Source organism: Grammomys surdaster, unplaced genomic scaffold (genome assembly GCF_004785775.1).
Source record: "Grammomys surdaster isolate TR1022 unplaced genomic scaffold, NIH_TR_1.0 458, whole genome shotgun sequence".
NCBI lineage: Eukaryota > Metazoa > Chordata > Mammalia > Rodentia > Muridae > Grammomys > Grammomys surdaster.
In genome coordinates, this window is record NW_021604877.1 from 712,958 (window position 1) to 726,231 (window position 13,274).

Genomic DNA, 13,274 nt, shown 5'->3' on the forward strand with positions numbered 1-13,274 from the left:
AGGTGCTGGCATTAAAGCTTGCTCCACTACACCTGGCCCAATTTGTTTTTTATTTATGTGTGTATGTATGACTGCATGAATTTATGTGCACCATATGAGTGCAGGAGGCCAGAAGAGAGGTCAGGTGGCCTGGAACTGGAGTCACAGCTGGTTGTGATCGACCAAGGAGTGAGGTGTAAGGAACCACACTCCAGTCCTCTGGAAGAGCAGGGATACTTTTAACCATTCAGTCATCTCTCCAGCCCCAAGTTACTCATGTGACTTTTCAGTGGAATCCCAGGGAGGAGGGCTAGCTCCATGAACCTATGTAAATGACTATATCAACATGTTTTAAAAGCAGAGTAATCCCCTGGTAACCACCCTAGTCTTGTAACAAGCCTGGTGGATAGCACTGGAAAAATGGAGACAGTCTAATCTCTGAGTTTGAGGCCAGCTTGCCTGGTCCCTATAGCAAGTTCCAGGTCAACCAGAGCAATATAATGAGATCCTGTCTTAAAAAAATAAGAACAAGGGGGTGGGCTTGGGGGGTGGAGAAAAGGGAGGCAGAGTGGCAATTGGCCCAGGAAGAACTCTGTTCTCAGAGTAGGCTGTAGACAAATCCAGTTGAGACGTTTAGGGGAACTGCCCACTGACCAAGGACTTTTTAAAAAGAGAATGTTTATTCCAGCTGGCACAAGTATAGCCTGCTAAATTGAGGGTTATAGACCAGAGCCAGGGGAAAAAAGACTATCATATGACTAATCAAAAAAATATATATATATGAAGTACATTACCCAAAATAACAAGATGATAACCACAATCTCATCTCTCTCATTATGTTGACTCATTTCTTTAAAATTATTTATTGGGTAAGCATCTAAGCATCTCTCTCCATGTCTTTTGCCTAGAGGCTGGAAGGTTTCTGAAAACCCAAGTCTCAGGCCTCAAAGAGTTTGATTCATCCAAGTGTTAGTTTAAGGCAGTGATGTCAGTTGTATGAGTTTGTTTCCTGTCAGTAAACTGTGGGAGGGATCTTTAGGTAGACAGGAGAAGAGAAGAGAAACCACCTAGTGATAATTTCCAATATCAGAGCAAAAAGAGGCCAGGGAGTGGTGACTCCCTTTAATCCTAGTTCTCTGGAGGCAGAGACAGACGGATCTCTGAGAGTTTGAGGCTAGCCTGGTCTACAGAATGAGTTCTACAACAGCCAGGGCTACACAGAGAAAAACCCTCTCTTGAAAAACAAAACAAAAAAAGAAAAGAAGAAGAAGATAGGAGGCTTAGTGTTCTCTCATCCAATTCAACCAACTTATTATTACCTTCTTTTGGTTTTTTTTTTTTCCCCCGTAGACCAAGTCTTGTTTTTATTGCTTAAAAAAAGCTGCATATTTACTTTGCTTTCTGACTCTGAGCTTGTGCCTTCAACACTTTCACAACGATTTTCTGCTCCTCGGTAAGGAAAGCCCGCTTGATCCTGTCTCGGACACACTTGGCACACATGGAATCACCATGGGCCCTGCTGACATGCTGCTTTGCCTTAGACAATCTCATAAGGGCTTTGGGTCTCACAGCATGAGCCCTTCGCTGTCTGCCTGGGCACATGCCACATTTGGATTTAGTCGCTCTTCCAACCTTCTTGGTATACAGGTAAGCAATCCTGTTGCTGGGGGTTTGAGACAGCCTAGTTTTGTTAGAGGCTTTATTGTAAGAAAGTCTTCGATGGTATGTCAAACACTGGATCGTCCTGAGTGCCTCGAAGCACTGTCCTTGGAAGCTTATTATTTAAAAAGATTTTAAAGACCTATTTAATGTATGAGCACACTGTCTTCAGACACACCAGAAGAGGGCATTGGATCCCATTACAGATGGTTGTGAGCCACCATGTAGTTTCTGGGAATTGAACTCAGGACCTCTGGAAGAACAGCCAGTGCTCTTAACCGCTGAGCCATCTCTCCAGCTCCCTTATTATCACATTCTAAGACTGGCTTCAAAGTTCCAATCTTGTGTTTGCCTTCCGAGTGCTAGGATTACTGTTATGTACCACCACACCCTCTATTCTCAGTACGCCCATATGTAGCCAACAACTGTCTGCAACTCCAGTTCCAGAGGATCCAATGCCCACTTCTGGCTTCTGTAACCCTTGCGTGCACATGGTGCAGAGAGATACATGCAAGCAAATATAAACTATATATGACTATATAACTATGCAACTCTATAAACCCAAGGTTTTTTTAAATCTCAAAAAAAATTGGCAATAGAATTAATAGTGATCAGATCATGTAAGCCCTTGCATGTGAGCATGGGGGTGCTCTTATCTGTCTAGGAAGACCCAGAATCACAGTCACACTTTTCATTTTATATAACAATCTATCTAGTGGGGATGAGCACCCCCGTGTTTTGTTTGTTTGTTTTGAGATGGGGGTTCTCTGTACCCCTGGCTGTCCTGGGATTCACTCTGTAGGCCGGACTAGTTTTCAAACTCACAGAGATCCAGCTGTCACTGCCTCCTGAGTACTGAGATTAAAGGTGTCCCACTACACCCAGCTGAATATAATTGAGTGGTAGAACTCTTGTTTAACATACACAAATCCTTGAGTTCAATCCCAAGCAAAACAAACACACAAAACAGTTGTAACTTCTGTAGAAGTGGGGAACTCTCCCACTGGATTATGTTAAAGCCTGATCTGAGAACTTGACATGAGTCACAAAAAAAAAAAAAAAAAAAACCTAACTAAAAAATAACAGATTTTTTTGAGAAGTGAAAGCTCACTTTTAGATTGCATAAGGATGTAACTGCTGTAGTCAGGGGAAAACACACAGAGGAAACAAAACTACTTTTATTTCTTCGTGTTAAGAATAGACTATACTCTGGGCTACCAATATCATTTAAAGCTTTATACTTCTTAAAATAGAAGTAATCTGAGCTAGCACTACTCGAAGGACAGAGGAAGGACACCTGAGAATCCATTCCTCCTACAAAGCAGCAAGAACCCTGGCAAGTGTCAGCGTCGATTTTACAGAACTCTTGAAATTAACCTGTTTTCAAAAATGGAAGGAAAAACCATGGCTTGAGAGAGGCAGGTGTGGTGGAGCAGAGGCTAGCCTGGTCTGTAGCTAGCCTGGTCTGTATAGAGTTCTGGGTCAACTGGGAATACACAGGGAGATTCTGTCTCAAGAAATTATTAGGGGCTAGACAACAGATGGCTTACCTCTGGCTCATCTACAACTGTGGTTAAGAACACTGGCTGCTCTTGCCGAGGACATCTTTTGCTTCCCATCACTCACATGTGGCTCATAAACATCTCTAATTCCAGTTACAGGAGATCTAATGCCATTTTCTTGCCTCTGAGGGCATGAGGTATGCATGTGGTACACACACATCTGTGTCCCTGGGTTGGTGGTCCTGGGCTGTATAAGAAAGCAGACTGAGCAAGCCTTGGAGGGCAAGCCAGCAAGCAGCACTGCTCCATCATCCCAGATAGAATTCTTTCTTTCTTTCTTTCTTTTTTTTTTTTTTTTTTGGTTTTTCGAGACAGGGTTTCTCTGTGTAGTCCTGGCTGTCCTGGAACTCACTCTGTAGACCAGGCTAGCCTCGAACTCTCAAACTCAGAAATCAGCCTGCCTCTGCCTCCCAAGTGCTGGGATTAAAGGCATGCGCCACCAACACCCGGCTCCAGATAGAATTCTTGACTTTAGTTCCTGCCCTGACTTCACTTTATTGTCCTTATCATGACTACAGAAAGCAACTGAGCCAGAAATTGGTACCAGGAATTTTTGTGCTACACACACACACACACACACACACACACACACACACACAGAGGCACACACACAGCTACACAGAAAATTTCAAATCTTAAATAAAAAAGAAAGAAAAAAAAAAGTCAGGCGGTGGTGGCGCATGCCTTTAATCCCAGCACTTGGGAGGCAGAGGCAGGCGGATTTCTGAGTTCGAGAGTTCGAGGCTAGCCTGTCTACAGAGTGAGTTCCAGGACAGCCAGGGCTACACAGAGAGACCCTATCTCGAAAAAAAACAAAAAAACAAAACAAAACAAAAAAAACCTGACCAAATCTCAGTAGGAACAGTGAGCTATGTAGCAGTTTTACTTGTTTCTTGTTTGTTTGTATTTCAGAAACTCAATTCCACAGTAGACACTTTCAAAAATCAAGTCTTAGTACCATTGCTGTGATAACATCCTGGCAGCCACTAGAGGGGGCAGAATGGGTTTGTCTATGGACAGTTCATACTCCTCAACCCCCCTGCTGTCCCCCTTAAGAAAAGTCCTATTCATTCTGGGTGCCATGGCCTGTGCATGAAGTCCTAGCTACTTTTTTGTTGGACTTGGGAATTAGATACCAGTTTGGGCAATATAGTCAGATCCTGTCTCAAAATAAATAAAGAAAAGAAAAAAAAAATAAAATTAACTACCATTCATTCACAAGGCTAAATCTTTATTTATTAATCTTTATTTTATCTGATTTGTGGCTCACATGGTGAACTATTCTATAGTGTTTGTACAACCATATGTTGACCTTCCAGCTGTCAAAGGCATGAATAAAGGTAAGGTAAACATGAGACCAAACAAAAGACTTAAGGGAAGTGAGACAGCTGGCTAAAGAAACATTTGGTGCAACCCTGAGGATCTAGAAGTCCACAGACATTCGGTAACCCACATGTCTAAGGAAGCCTCACGAAGATTCTGGACCTCAGGGATGCTCAGGCCAGCCAGCACTGTTGGGAAGAACTACAAAGGCAGTGCAAACTGCTTTTGCCCAATTAATTATCTTAAAAGCCAGTTTTCAACAGACAAAAAAGGGAGGTGGGTATACAAAGAAATACGAGGAAAAGGTAGTCAGTAGAAATTATCTCTGCAAAAGCCCAGGTGTTGTACTCACATAAAACCTTTCTCACTATTTGTTTCTCTCTTAAAGTTTTATATATTCTTATTTTATTTTGCCAGCATGTGTGTTTGTGTACCATGTGAATACCTGGTGCCTGAGAAGGACAGAAGAAGGTGTTGGATTGAGCCGGGCAGTGGTGGTACACACCTTTAATCCCAGCACTTGGGAGGCTGAGGCAGGCAGATTTCTGAGTTCAAGGCCAGCCTGGTCTACAGAGTGAGTTCCAGGACAGCCAGGGCTACACAGAGAAACCCTGTCTCAACCCCTCCCCCCCCAAAAAAAGAAGGTGTTGGATCCCCTGGAGTTACAGATGATTATGAGCCTACTGAATCTTGCTAGCCCTTACTGGATTACTGTATTTATTTTTCTGCTGTTGAGTATTGAACCTAGGACCTCATGCATGCTGTCATGCACTCTACCACTAAGCTATATCCCCCAGAGGTACAGAGAATCCTCCTCCTCCTCCACCTCCTCCTCTTCCTCCTCCTTCTTCTTCTGTTTTTTCCTATGTGAAACAAGCTGGTAACATACAAAGATGCTGCACAAAGTGCCTTAAGTAGTGAACTTTAGTAGAAAACAAAAACCAGAACATGACTGACAGTGGGTGGAGGGAAGGAGAAGCAGCCAGAACATCTTCTGGATTTGGAACCACTGTTTGCTTGTTTGCTTCAGTACTGGGGATTGTGACCAAGGGAGCTCAGTAGGTGACATTTTTGTAAAAAAATATGAAGACCTGAATTCCAATTCCATCTCAGATATGCGGGAGAAAATTGGGTATCACAGAGCATGCTTATGATTCCAGTATTGGGGAGGTAGAGACAGCATAGCACACTAGGTGAGCTTCAGGAGAAGCTCTGTCTTAAAACAAAGACATTGACAGCACGTGAGGAACAGCACTTAGGGTTGTCTTCTGGCCTCCATACACACGTGTACTTTCACCATCTACACATATACATATGCATCCAGACACCACACACACACACACACACACACACACAACGGAGGATTGAATCTGTAGCTTTACTCCTGAACTATATCCATAGCCTTCTTTTTAGTGTTCATTTTGAGACAAGAGTTTCACTGTTTCCCATGTTGGCCTTGAACTCTCTCTGTCTTGGACTTGTGCTCCCCTGCTTCAGCCTCTTGAGGAGTTGTGAATATAGGTGTGCACCACGAGGTCTAACTCTAGAGTCTCAGTTCTGTGGGATGAAAAAGTTAGGGTGATTGGGCTCCAAAGTGACTTGAATGACTACTCAGGATGAATATAGTTGTGAAGAGTTAAGATGGGGCTAGAAGGCTGGCTTAGGAGACTGCTGCTCTTGCAGAGGGCTCCTAGAAACTGCTTGTCAATTCGCAACCATCTTTTACTCTGGTTACAGGGTATCCTATACCCTCTTCTGGTGTCTGAGGGTACTGCAGGCCTGTGGTACACATACATGTTGTAGTGTTTTGAATAGGAATAGTCCCCATGTGTTTTAACACTTGGCCCATAAGGAGTGGCACCACTGGAGGTGTGGCCTTGTTGGAGTGGGTGTAGCCTTGTTAGAGGAAGTGTGCTCCAATGGGGGTGGGCTCTGAGGTCTCAGGTCAAGAAGGAGATAGCTTAATGGTTAAGAGCACTAACCATTCTTCCTGAGTTCAATTCCCAGCAACCATCCATAATGGGATCTGATGTCCTCTTCTTGTGTGTTTGAAGACAGCTATAGTATACTCATATACATAAAATAAATAATTCTTAAAAAAACAAACAAACAAAAAGATCAGTGGGGTGGGGGTGGCGCATGCCTTTAATCCCAGCACTTGGGAGGCAGAGGCAGGCGGATTTCTGAGTTCGAGAGTTCGAGGCTAGCCTGGTCTACAGAGTGAGTTCCAGGACAGCCAGGGCTACACAGAGAAACCCTGTCTCGAAAAACAAAAAACAAAAAAAAAAAAAAAAGAAAAAAAAGAAAAAAAAACCAAGCCACTTTTTTTTTTCCCTTGCTATCTGTGGACCAAGATATAGAACACAGGGTAGGAGAGATGCCTCATTGTTTACCTGACTGACTGGTCTTTTAGAAGTGCTGAGTTCAATTCTCAGTAACCACAACCATCGATAATGTGATTAGTGCCCTCTTCTGGCATGCAGGTGTGCATGCAGATAGATCATACATACACGCACATAATATGTGCTGAATATTTTATTTTTCGAGACAAGGTTTCTCTATGAAGCTCTGGCTAAATAAATCTTTTTTAAAAGCTCCTTTCCCAGCACCATGTCTGCCTACACACTGCCATGTTTCCCAACATGATAATGGACTGAACCTTTGAAACTATAAGCCAGCCCCAGTGTTTTCCTTATAAGAGTTGCCATTGTCATGGTGTCTCTTCACAGCAATAGAAACCCTAACAAAGATACGTACATTTAGGAAAAATACTCATACATGTAAAATAAAGATAAATAGTAAGTAGTGGTGGCACACACCTTAAGTCCCAGCACTGAGGAAGCAGAGGCAGGTGGATATCTGAGTTCAAGGCCAGCCTGGTCTACAGAGTGAGTTTCAGGATAGCCAGAGTTACATAGAGAAACCATGTCTTGAAAACCCCAAAATAATAATAATAATAATACATTTAAATGATTAAGATTATTATCACACTAAAGATAATTTAAGTTTTTCTGTATCCTAGAGAAAATCTGTCAACTTCTATCCATGTTCACTCTCAACATATATTGACAGAAGTATGTTTAAGCATATGCAGGATGCACCAGGCTTTTACATGTATATTTCTCAAAAATGTTCTGGGGAGCCAATTTCAATTTGGTAAGGTCTAGTGACTCCTGGGAGCTTTTAAAGGGGTGGATCTCTCACAGGGCCCTGTTGGCATGACCTTACAGCCTAGCATCTTCTCAGCCAGGGTATGCCTCTGTCAAGATAGCCTTGTTCCAGAAACCACCCTGAGTACACTTCAGATTCTCTTGGGATGGGCAGTCGTCCAGATGCTAGTGGTTGTGGAGTGTGTGAATCCTGGAGTGAGCAACTCAACAAGAGGGAAGGGGTGGAAGGATGGTGCTTCAGCAGTTATGAACACTTCATACTTTTCCACGGGGCTAGAGTTTGGTCTCTAGTGCTCCATTAGTGTGGCTCACAACCGCCTGTGACTCCAGTTCCAGTGGATCCCATGCCCTCTTCTGACTTCGTGGACACCTATATACACATGGCACATGCATGTAAGTAAAAATAATTTTTTAAGTGAAGAGATGAATGGAAACAGCAAAGACTAGACTGAATGACTCATGGGAGTCCGGAACAAGGTGGGGTCAACCAGAAAAGGAAGAACACAAGTGTTGAATGGGTATATTTTATTCTGTGCTCACCAAAGTTTCTATGCTGGACTGTGGACAAAGGCTATGGGGACTGCTCAGGGTCTGATCTAGAGAGAAGCCAACTCGGATACCCCTATGTGTACTCCTAGAAGCCAAGGACATTCAGGTAAGATCTTCCAAGTGGATGAGGATGACAAGGACATTTAGGGGACTTGGCAGGGTTGTGCTAACAAGGAACATATCTCTCAGTCAAAATCCAAACCTTTAAAAACTTCCTATAGGCAGGCGGATTTCTGAGTTCAAGGCCAGCCTGGTCTACAGAGTGAGTTCCAGGACAGAGAGGGCTACACAGAGAAACCCTGTCTCGAAAAACCAAATAAATAAATAAATAAATAAATAAATAAATAAATAAATAAATCTTCCCACATTACATTATTGAATGAATAATTGATTGGCTGTATTTGTGTATGTATGTATGTATGTATGTATGTATGTATGTATGTATGTATGAGTGTATGTAGGGATTCAGCTCTTTGGTTCCAGGGGTTGAACTCAGGTCATTAGATTTGGTAGCAAGTGTCTTTACATGCTAATCTGTCTTGCCAGTTCCAAGACAGATTTTTATACTGTCCTTCAGTTTTTAGGTCATTACTTTTTTGGGGTAGGGGACGACAAATTTTCACTATGTATCACAGATTGGCCTAAAACCCACAACCCTTCCCCCTCCCTGGTCCTCCATGTACTGGGATTGTAGGCATGTATCACCAATTGCCCCTGAATTTGTTTTGTATGTGTTTCCTTTTGAGAGGTTTAGGTTGTGTCTGATGCTTTTGCTGCAGATGCCAGTGTCAGAATGCAGTGCAGGGCAGAAGGGCTTTTGGAGAACAGAAAGAAAAAGACTGAGGAAGCAGAACTTTACAAAGCAGCACTCTTTCTTGTGTACCCTCTAATCACACCATCCTGCGGCCTATGTCACTTGATCCTCCTGCCAATCTGGAGAACTCCGCAGGGCTGGGTCACCACCTCCCTCAGGGCTAACAGGATTTCTTGGCTGACATGATGACCCAGCTGATACAGAGTGGAGTGCAGAGAACCTCCAGTGACAGGATGAAGGATCTGTGTGTCCCTGGCCCTTTTCAAGGTAGCAAGCAGCAGGGACCTGAAGTATTTAACTATATGTTGTAAGGTCTGGAAAGAAGATGAGAGCATGGGGCATCCCATCTCCTCTAGCTTGGGAAGCTCTGCTCCTTCTATAAACCTCCCATGCCACGGGGCCATGGGGTAAGAGAACCTTCTTGCTGGCCTCTATTCCAGCTTCAGGATGCTTCAGGACCTGAATCCTGAAGGAGCAGGAACCGATCTTATCTTTCACTATAGGGACAGAGAGTCCAAGTTGGGGCATAAATGAAGCACCGGCTCTGGTCTAGGTCTCCCTAACTGTAGCTCCCTATGCACAGACAGAAAGACATGGGCTGGAAACAGACACCACTCCTGCTTTTGGTCTACATGGTCACAACATGCAGTGCCCGGGACAGACCTGCTCAGCGTTTGCATGGATGCCAAGCACCATAAGACAAAGCCAGGCCTGGAGGACAAGCTGCATGACCAGGTTCTGCTGGAGTGTGTTTTTGCTGGGAGGGTGATAGAAGGCAGGGTGGGTGTGGTGAGCAGCCAGACACCCCCACATCCAGAGATGACTCGGTGGAAAGTAGTGAGGTGATTTTCTGAGGGCTTTTCCCAGAAGAGGACCCAGTGGTGGCAATGAAGCAGTCAATCATTAGAGACCTCTAATTAGAGGCCACGTGAGGCCATGTGACGATAATTTCTAGATCACTCAGATAAGGGCCTGTGGAAGCACAGGGGCTCCTCACACTTTCAGAGGTTAGACAGATTTTTTTTTTTTTAAAGCAAGCATTGGTGTTTTGCCTGCGTATGTGTTGGATTCCCTAGAACTGGAGTTACAGACAGTTGTGATCTGCCATACAGGTGCTGGGAATTGAACCCAGAAGCAGCCAGTGCTCTCAACCACTTAGCTATCTCTCCAGCCTCCAACACGACTTGCTTGTATAGTAGGGTTCAGGTAGGATTACGGATAACTTCTCTAGAAACTGGAGGGTTAAAGATCACTGAAGAGGTGGTTTCTACCCTCAATTCCTCAGGGTGCCAAGTGCAGAAGTGGGAAGGCCCTCTATGAGGATAACCCGAGTGAGGACTGCAGTTCGCATGGTCTATAAGCATTTACCCTAACAGACAGAAGCTCAATGTAGCCTTTTTGTGACAAATATGTTTAGATTCCCTTTTATGTTCTGGAAAAAAAAAACATCAAAGGTTAAAATCAAAAACAAAAACCTGGCCAGGTGAGGTGGCTCATACCTTTAAACTCAACACTCAGGAGGCAGAGGCAAGATCTCTGTGTTCAAAGGCAGCCCAGTGTACACATTGAGTTCCAGGCCAGCTTGGGGTACAGCATGAGACTCTGCCTCAAAAACAAGCAAGCAAAAACAAAAAAACCACCCTATTTGTAATTATTTCATTGAATAACAGTTCATTCTATTACTGATTGCTATATCTATCCCAGAAGGATTGATATATACATACATCATGTGTGTGTGTCTCTGTGTGTGTGTCTGTGTGTGTGTGTCTGTGTTTATTTATTTATTTATTCATCTTTTTGAGACAGGGTTTCTCTGTGTAGCCCTGGCTATCCTGGAACTCACTCTGTAGACCAGGCTGGCCTTGAACTCAGAAATCCTCCTGCCTCTGCCTCCCAAGTGCTGGGATTAAAGGCGTGAGTTGCCACTGCCCGGCGTGTCTGTGTTTATATATTGATAGATATAGTATTGAACACAGGGCTGGAGAGATGGCTTAGCAGTTATGAGCACTTACTGTTGTTGCAGAAGACCTGAGTTCAGTTCCCAGTGTGCACACTGCAGCTCATAATTACCTGTAATTCCAGGTAATTCAGAAGAGTTGATGCCCTCTTCTGATTTGTATGTACATACATGTAGGCAGACACACATACATTTTTTTTTTCGAGACAGGGTTTCTCTGTGTAGCCCTGGCTGTCCTGGAACTCACTCTGTAGACCAGGCTGGCCTCGAACTCAGAAATCCTCCTGCTTCTGCCTCCCAAGTGCTGGGATTAAAGGCGTGAGCCACCACTGCCCGGCTATACATTTTTAAAATAGTAAAAAAATAAAAATAAGAACACAGAATATGACAGCCAGGGCTACACAGGGAAACCCTGTCTCGAAAAATCTAAAAAAAAAAAAAACAGAACAAAAAAAACACACAGAATATGACATTTGATCTTTATTACATGTATTTATCTATCTGTATATGTGTGACACACACACGTGCTTAATCATATGAGCACACACATGTGCCACATAGCAAATGTGTGGAGGTCAGAGGAAAACTTTCAGGAGTCAGTTCTTTCTACCACGTGGGTCCTGGGGATTGAACTCTAATCACCAGGCTTGGTGGCCAGTGCCATTCTTCACTCACTGAGCCATCTTCTTGGCCTGGTTGGTTTTTGTTTGTTTGTTTTGTTGTTGTTTTGTTTGTAAACAATGAAGCCAGGGATGGCGTACACTTTGAATCCCAGCACTCAGGAGGCAGAGGCAGGTGCGTCTCTGAGCTTGAGGCCAGCCTGGTCTTCAGAGAGTTCCAGGACAGAAAGCCAGGGCTACACAGAGAAACTCTGTCTATGAAATGAAATGAAATAATAAAATAAAATAATAAAATAGTAACTAAACAAATGAAAAGACTGAAACCCCTGGGAGACTAGGCTATCTGGCTGGCACTGAACTCACAGAGAGCCAGCTGCTTCTGTCTCTCAACTGCTGGGATTAAAGGTGTGCTCCAAGTCATGCTTGGCTTCTTTTGGAGCTTGTTTTTTTGTTTTTGTTTTTTTAAAAGATTTTTTATTCAATTTATATATATGAGTACACTGTAGCTGTCTTCAGACACACCAGAAGAGAGCATTAGATCCCACTAAGATCCTACTACAGATAGTTGTGAGCCACCATGTGGTTGCTGGGAATTGAACTCGAGACCTCTAGAAGAACAATCAGTTCTCTTAACCACTGAGCCATCTCTCCAGCCCTGTTTTGGAGTTTTAAAAGTTTATTTCTTTGTTTCTTTGTTTTTTTGAAATAGGGTCTTACATAGCCCAAGCTGGCTTTGAACTCAGGATGTGACTGAGGGTGACCTTGAACTCCTGATTCTCTAGCCTCTGCTTTTTCCCCAGTGCTGGTTTTGTAAGCACGTGCCACCATGATGGAGTATGTTTAATTTGTTTTTGAGATGTCTTATTTGAATTGTCTAGGCAGGTCTTGGATTCATGATCTTCCTCCATCCTCACCCTCCTGAATTCTGGGATTGCAAGGCATTTTGCCAACATGCCCAGCTGAAAAGAGTTTTTATAAAGTGTGAGATGCTTCATAAATGAGCTATTTTCCCAAAGAGAAGGCTCTTCTAGCTTCTTTCTTATACTGTGGTAATTCTATCTCTCTAGAGATGGGACTCCTGGGGGGTGGGGTCTAGGATAGAGGGGCCTTTGTGGTAAGTGTTCACAGAACAGCCTGTCTGAAGCAAGGAGGACCAGGTGAAGCAAGGCTGGAAGGAGACGGAAGGGACAGAGTAGGAGAGAGGGCCTGTGCCTTTTCCAACTAGTGTAGTCCATGGAAGAGAAATGCCTGCTGCTCAGTCAATACCAGGCCGGAGCTACACAAGAACAACTCCAGTCTGTACAGTTTCAGTTGGGATCACTGTGGCAAGATGACGCCTGCCTGCAAGTGTCACTTCATCGAAGACACTTACTTGTATGAGTGTTCCCCCAAGCTTGGGCCTTGGATCCAGCAGGTATGGCTGCTTCCCTTACACACTTCAGAAGGGCTACCCTTGGGCTCAGTCTCTTTATAGCTATAGCTGCCAATATTCCCTTTACTTAGGTGGATCGGAGCTGGGGTAAAGACCGTTTCCTGGATGTGTTCTTATGCAAAGAGAGCTGTCAGGAGTGGTGGGAAGCCTGTCGCACCTCCCTTACCTGCAAGAGAGACTGGCGTAAAGGCTGGGACTGGATCTCAGGT

At 43.8% G+C, this 13,274-nt stretch overlaps 1 pseudogene; it reads left to right on the forward strand.

Moving 5' to 3' along the window:
* Window positions 1-9,649: 9,649 nt before the first annotated feature.
* LOC114632934 overlaps window positions 9,650-13,274 on the forward strand; it is a 4,158-nt pseudogene continuing 533 nt past the window's right edge.